Source organism: Alosa sapidissima, chromosome 21, assembly GCF_018492685.1.
Source record: "Alosa sapidissima isolate fAloSap1 chromosome 21, fAloSap1.pri, whole genome shotgun sequence".
NCBI classification, from domain to species: Eukaryota; Metazoa; Chordata; class Actinopteri; order Clupeiformes; family Clupeidae; genus Alosa; species Alosa sapidissima.
The window spans coordinates 1,944,233-1,951,732 of NC_055977.1; positions in this window are offsets into that span (position 1 = coordinate 1,944,233).

The following is a 7,500-nucleotide window of genomic DNA, read 5'->3' on the forward strand; positions in this document are numbered from 1 at the left end:
CTGTCATTGACATGTAAGACCAACAGTAAGCACCTAGACAAAACAAATTTCATTGAACTACAACTTGTCATTTTTCATTGAAATAGACCTACAGTAAACACCTGGTCAGCTTTTTTACTTTCTTCACCAAATAGGCAATACAGTACTTTCTCCAAATTGCCTTTACTTGAAAATAGCAACACAAAACAGACATGACATCTCTTATGGATAAAGAATGATTGCTGATTGAATAATTGTGCAAAGGAGTTTCACACAGGTGTATCAGAGATTCAGACTTATGGAAGGAATCTCTATCACCTGTGAATAGCAGTTTTCCTTTTGTTTAGCACAGGAAAACCAATAGCGTTCGGGGTCTTTGAATGACATTTGTGTTAACCATTTTGCAAAAAGGTGTGAGAAATGTGTGAACACAATGACAATGTGTAAGCACATTCGCAAGAGACGCCTTCTGCTGTTCAAAGAAGGTGTTAATGACGATCAAGTGGATTCCAGTTTCTTTAAGTAGGTCAAAGCAATCGAGAAACACTGCAATATGATGTGGACTCATCAGTCACATGAGATGAGTGTGATTGCCAGACTTTAGGTAACTATGGAGATGAGTGTGATTGACAGGCTTTAGGTAACTATGGAGATGAGTGTGATTGACAGACTTTAGGTAACTATAGAGATGAGTGTGATTGACAGGCTTTAGGTAACTATGGAGCAGAACTCTCCCTTCACGTGGACACTGTTGTGTCAGAGTCAGTGATCATCAAGTTATAGCAAAGCAGCAAGTTACATCCCAGACGGAGGCTGTTCCAAGGGCCCCTCTGTGAAATGGGCGCACTCTGCCATCTAGTGGATTCATCAAGTATGGCATGGTGTCACACCATGAAGTTCAGTTAGTTCATTAGTTTATTTTTTATGAAATACACTACCAGTAAAAAGTTTGGAGACACTTAGAAATTTCCATTCCATTTGCATTGTTTTTTTTACTCAGGGCAGCAGTTTTCAGATTACATTATGTGTTTACATAATTGCAAAAGGGTTCTCGACTGTTGTAGAAAGAAATGGCATAAGTACAGTATACAGTATAGTGTATATACTCTTTTGATCCTGTGAGGGAAATTTGGTCTCTGCATTTATCCCAATCCATGAATTAGTGAAACACACAGAGCATACAGTGAACACACAGTGAGGTGAAGCACACACTAATCCCGACACAGTGAGCTGCCTGCAACAACAGCAGCGCTCGGGGAGCAGTGAGGGGTTAGTGCCTTGCTCAAGGGCACTTCAGCCGTGCCTACTGGTCGGGGTTCGAACCGGCAACCCTCCGGTTACACTGCCTACATTGCCCTTTATCAGCAACCAGTCATGTTCCAAAGGCACATTCTGTTTACTAATCTGATATCATTTTAAAAGGCTAACTGAGAAAAACATTGGATTTTTTGCAATTTGCAATTAGCACATAATGTCATCTGAAAACTGCTGCCCTGATTTAAAAAAACAATGCAAATGATCTCAGCTGGTATTCTGTCTACTTTTGACTGGTAGTGTGTGTGTGTGTAAACAATGCAAATGATCTCAGCTAGTATTCTGTCTACAATGGAGTGGAATGTCTAAGTGTCTCCAAACTTTTGACTGGTAGTGTTTCTGAAATAAACATGGAGATAACTCCTTTAAGTAACGAACAGGTAATGCTGTGGTTGTGTTAATTGCCTCTCAGACATAGCTACATGGATGAAGGCACACCACCTCCAGCTGAACCTCTCAAAGACTGAACTGCTGGTCCTCCCAGCTAAACCTACCATACATCACGACATCAACATCAAATTGGACTCCCTGTCTGTTTCACCTACCAGGACTGCAAAAAATCTAGGAGTTGTTCTCGACAACCAACTAAACTTCTCAGATCATGTTGCCTCAGTCGCCCGGTCATGCCGTTTCGCACTCTACAACATACGGAAAATCAGGACTTACTTGACTCAAGATGCTACCCAACTTCTGGTTCAGGCAATAGTCATCTCACGACTTGACTACTGCAATGCCCTCCTGACAGGTCTCCCAGCCTGCGCACTGTGCGCAGTGAGACCACTTCAGATGATCCAGAACGTGGCGGCGCGCCTGGTCTACAACCAACCCAAAAGGGCACATGTTACCCCACTGCTCATCCAGCTACACTGGCTACCTATGGCGGCCCGCATCAAATTCAAGGCTCTAACGCTTGCCTACAAAGTAGTCTCCGGTTCTGCTCCCACCTACTTGAATGCCCTCATACAGACATACGCTACCTCCAGACCGCTGCGCTCCTCAGACGAACGACGTCTAGCTCTACCACCGGTACGCTCAAGTCAATCCAAACTTTTCTCATCTGTTGTTCCTCGTTGGTGGAACACACTGCCAGCTCCTACAAGGGCAGAGACATCCTTCTCCATTTTCAGAAAACTCCTGAAGACCCAGCTCTTTAGAGAACATCTCCTCTCATACAGTAGCAACACTTACAACAAGTCTTACTGATCCTAGCACTCACCAGCCGTCTCAAACTGACAAGTAACTGTTAAAAACAGCACTCACTGATGCACTTATTCTTACTGTACTCTAATGTTTTTAAATTGTCCTCTAATGTTTTTAAATTGTCCTAAAATTGTTGAGAACTGCTCTAAAACTTAAACTGTTTACTATGTTGTTAGTCGCTTTGGCTAAAAAGCGTCAGCCAAATGTAATGTAATGTAATGTAATGTAATGTAATGTTAAGGCCAGATCCAAGGTCATTTTATACAGAGTTTTGTTTACACTTGTTTCAAAGCCCTTGAATTAAAATACTACTGCAAGGCTTCAAGCTTATCTCCCTGATAAGCTGCTTTGGGCAATACTCCATCTGAAATTACGACAAACTTCATCTGAAATAATGACAAATGTCACCAGGAGTTTCAATGACAAGTTTCCTGCAAGTTTCCTGCAAGTTTCCTGGCTGGAGTTTTTGCGTCGCTCTGCAAACGTCACCCGGTTCGTTGGTCAGATTGGTGAATGACTATCCAATTGCGTACAGAGTCATTTCAACTATGCCCGTTGATCATGCCTCTTGTGCAGTAGAAAATACATAGTGGACTCCCCAGACCAATGTTCAGTCTTAAAAGATTGGTCTGGTGATAGCCAGACTAGAGTAGCTCCTTTTAGCTACTCTGATCTCCTTGGTCCATGTGTTTCTGAGTGTGTTGTATCCTCTGTTCATTTGTTAAAAGAAAGAGGTGTTTTAGGGCCTTTTTTCTTTCTTGTCTTTAACCTTTGTGTACTCTAGTGAAAATGGCCTGGTAGGATAAAGAACAAGAAGATTCAGATTGCAGAGAAAGGAAAGGCCAAAGATGCTTGCCGACCTCCGTATCCACCCGTGTAAGGCTCAACAGAAATATGTCCTCAACAGGCTCAACAGAAATATGTAGGCTAGTAGGCTATGTCAGGCTATGGCAAATCTAGCAATACAACTGTTTAAGGGATAAATCCTCAGCAGACCCTGGGCTAAACGAAATATAATAATAATAATACTAATACTACTACTAATAATAATAATAATAATAAATAAGCTTTATTTGTATAGCACCTTTCATACACAGAATGCAGCTCAAAGTGCTTTACCAAAGATCCTTGATTACTAGCAAGATAGAGCAACTTAATTCGTTACTATGGGAGCAAAAAAGAGTCAATCATTCAGTCATCAGTCATTCCTCTTTGTTGCTGTGGCCATTTATGATCCAATAAGCAACATATCAGAAATACTTTGTAGTATATATATATATATTCAATCCCCAAGTTTGCTTACTATATGAGCAATGCCATCTGAGCCCTGGGAGCCCTTGTTAGATCCTAACAGGCCTAAGCAATTCTTTTGAAATTCTTATAATTTCAACCATCTGCTGTCAAATGGAACATCAAGAACAGAGAATATGTGTGCTATTCCAACCGTAAAGATGTCCACCACAGTCATTTGTTTATTTGTCTGCCACAGTCTCCATCAGTTTACAGTTTTTTTACAACTGTTTACACACATTTTCAAAACTCTGTGTCTATTTTGCAAAACTGCACACAAAACCCACAATTGCTCAAACAAAATACAAAATGCCTCAGATCTCCAGCAAAATGACACACAACATTTAAAATGTCATGAACACATCTCTAATGCAAACATTTGCCTCACATTATAAACACTTTTGTCATGACATTTGCCTCACATTATAAACTCTTTTGTCATAAATAATATGCCATTTTGGATCATGTACACACTGTTGCTCAAAACCTAAAACTCTTCTGTCTTTCATGGGCTTTATATTTCCAAAAGTGAAAGTCATCTACAGAGAGAAGTTGAAATACACATAGGCCTAAACATGTAAGCAATATTGAAACCAAAATTGCCCCCCCCCCCCCACACACACACACACAAATAATTTGTTGTTGTGAAAACAGTATTTTACAGCCAACAAGAAAAAATGAAGCAACATACAATGACCACCAGATGTACATGGAGTTTTGAAAAAGCTGATTTTGCCAAAGACAGAAATTACTCTATTTCCAAAGAAAACAATTACTGACAACTATCAAATTACTTTGCTGTGTGTTGAGGGTGGGCAGTTGGGCATGTATATTCGTGGGCTTATGGGCCCATATATACATATACTGCCTGCGCTGGTCCAGGGTCAGGAAAAGGGCAGCAAAAATACAGACCCTTCACATCACATGGTCACAAACTGTTCAACCTCCTTCCCTCCCTGGGAAGACGATACAGGGCACTGTTTGCCAAAACCAGCCGGCACAAAGACAGCTTCTTTTCCAAGCAGTCACTCTGTTCTGTTTGCCAAAACCAGCCGAGACAAAGACGGCGTCTTCCCCCCAAGCAGTCACTCTGTTGAACGCTCAGAAACAGCCCCCACCCTCACACTGAACAAGTCAATCAACACTGTTCTGCTCATCTACCTCATGTGTACTTCAACCTTACAGTTATAATAGTATTATTAATACATTATCATTGCTCTCATATTCTACTGCCCTTCATTCTATTCTTACTGTTCTGTTTTTATTCTTTTTATGTTTTATGTTGATTAACCGGAGTCCTGGCCAATAAAGCTGATTCTGATTCTGATTCTATATCCATCTGCAGAAATGCATTTCCGGAAGCTCAGAAAAAAAAAACATTGAGCAAATGGTAACTTGGGGACAAAAGACAAGTTTTACTTACAGCAAAGTTGACTATTTGTAGAACGTTACACAGTAATTTTCATTTCAAAGCATCTGCATTGGACCTGAACATTTTAACTGGAAATCCTGTCGGAACAGATTGAAAGGGAATGATCAGATGATGTTCAGTAAAGTAATGACTGTTTGTACATTGAGGATTGAATAAGTAGAAAATAGGCTAACTGTGTTTGAAAAATTAAATCTTCCTGTTAGATTAGACCTACTTCCTGTTAGATTTTTGTGTGTTAAAAAAAATGTGTGTGGTATTTTGAAAACTGTATTTTAGAAGTTAAAGGAGAATTCCGGTGTGATATTGACCTAAAGTGTATCGAAACATGATACCGAGTGTGAACGTATGTCTCATAGCCCATCTCGGCTTGTCCCCTGCACTCCAAAATCTGGCGCTAGTTAGCCGATGCTACCAACATCTTTTTCAATAGTGGTGCTTCGGCATCGGGCTAGCCATGCAAATAAATCACTGTTTTACACCCATTTACGAGGCTCAATGTATCTCCACACTTCATTGGTAGACTTCCGAGGGCCCTGACATTTAAAACGAGACATTGAGAACTTTGAAAAAGCACTGGTAGTTTACTTACAAGACGATTTATACAGACAGTATCTTCACGAAGTTTAGCGTTTGCAGCCATCTTGAATTTAGTCACGATAAGTCGAGCAACGAGTAAGAATGAACAGCTATGATAAGGGATCAGATTCCAAAAATAATTCAGTGGAAATGCATGGATTCCAGTTGCTGCTACTGGAAGAAACTGGAATCCATGCATTTCCACTGAATTATTTTTGGAATCTGATCCCTGTTCATTCTTACTCGTTGCTCGACTTATCGTGACTAAATTCAAGATGGCTGCAAACGTTAAACTTCGTGAAGATACTGTCTGTATAAATCGTCTTGTAAGTAAACTACCAGTGCTTTTTCAAAGTTCTCAATGTCTCGTTTTAAATGTCAGGGCCCTAGGAAGTCTACCAATGAAGTGTGGAGATACATTGAGCCTCGTAAATGGGTGTAAAACAGTGATTTATTTGCATGGCTAGCCCGATGCCGAAGCACCACTACTGAAAAAGTTGTTGGTAGCATCGGCTAACTAGCGCCAGATTTTGGAGTGCAGGGGACAAGCAGTGGTGGACATTACTTGAGTACATTTACTCAATTACTGTACTTAAGTTGCTTTTTCATGTATCTGTACTCTACTTGAGTATTTCAATTTTGTTAAACTTTTTACTTTTACTCCAGTACATTTCGAGGCCAAATATCTTACTTTTTACTCCACTACATTTTGTGACAGCTGAAGTACAGCTGAAGTTCCTTTTGGAAAAAAGACTGTACAAAAACATGTGTAAATGTATATTTTCTATTAAGCGAGCTATGGAGCTATGGTATATCAAATAATGGTGTTGCCTAACCTATGTTATTGTCATATGCACTATTTACTGTACCTTGTTGACCCCTTTTCACAATATTGATGTTACCATAACTAGCCTCTTGACGCCATCAAGCAAATGATAGACAATCTGACACTATCAAACACAAAAGGGAACATCTTGATTTGGTCCGAAAGTGTAAAGCATTTAACAAAAAAAAATGTGGTTACTTTGAAGTATCTAAGATAAGATATCACATTAGTTTGTTTTTAGTTATTTCTACATACAACAAGTATTAACTGATTTTGTCCTTGAATGGAGGAGAAAGGCTCAATGAATGCCTATGTCTGTGCCGAATCATTTCAACAATGCAACTGTATTAGGCATAATACATTTCAGGACTTTTACTTTTGATACTTAAGTACATTTGAAGGCAAGTAGTTTTGTACTTCCACTCAAGTGGAAATGTAAAAGGAGGACTTCTACTTTTACTGGAGTAACATTTGACCATGTGTATCTCTACTTTCACTCAAGTACAGGATTTGTGTACTTCGTCCACCACTGGGGACAAGTCGACATGGGCTATGAGACATACGTTCACACTCGGTATCATGTTTCAATACACTTTAGGTCAATATCACACCGGAATTCTCCTTTAAACACTGAGAATTATATATATGATTTTGCAGATTTGTTGTGGGGTGGCAGACAAAGATGTTTTTGTAGGGTGTTTGAAAGACAAAATTGTGTGATGAGCAAAGATTTTGTGTGTAGGCTAGCCATACCTGTCAACATTTAGCTTTCCAAAAACGGGAGATTTTTTTCGGGGGCGGGGGGGTCAGTGTTTATACCTGTGTTTGCATATTTAATACGTTTCATACACGTGTTTCAACACTGCATTTCGGTCGTTGCTTT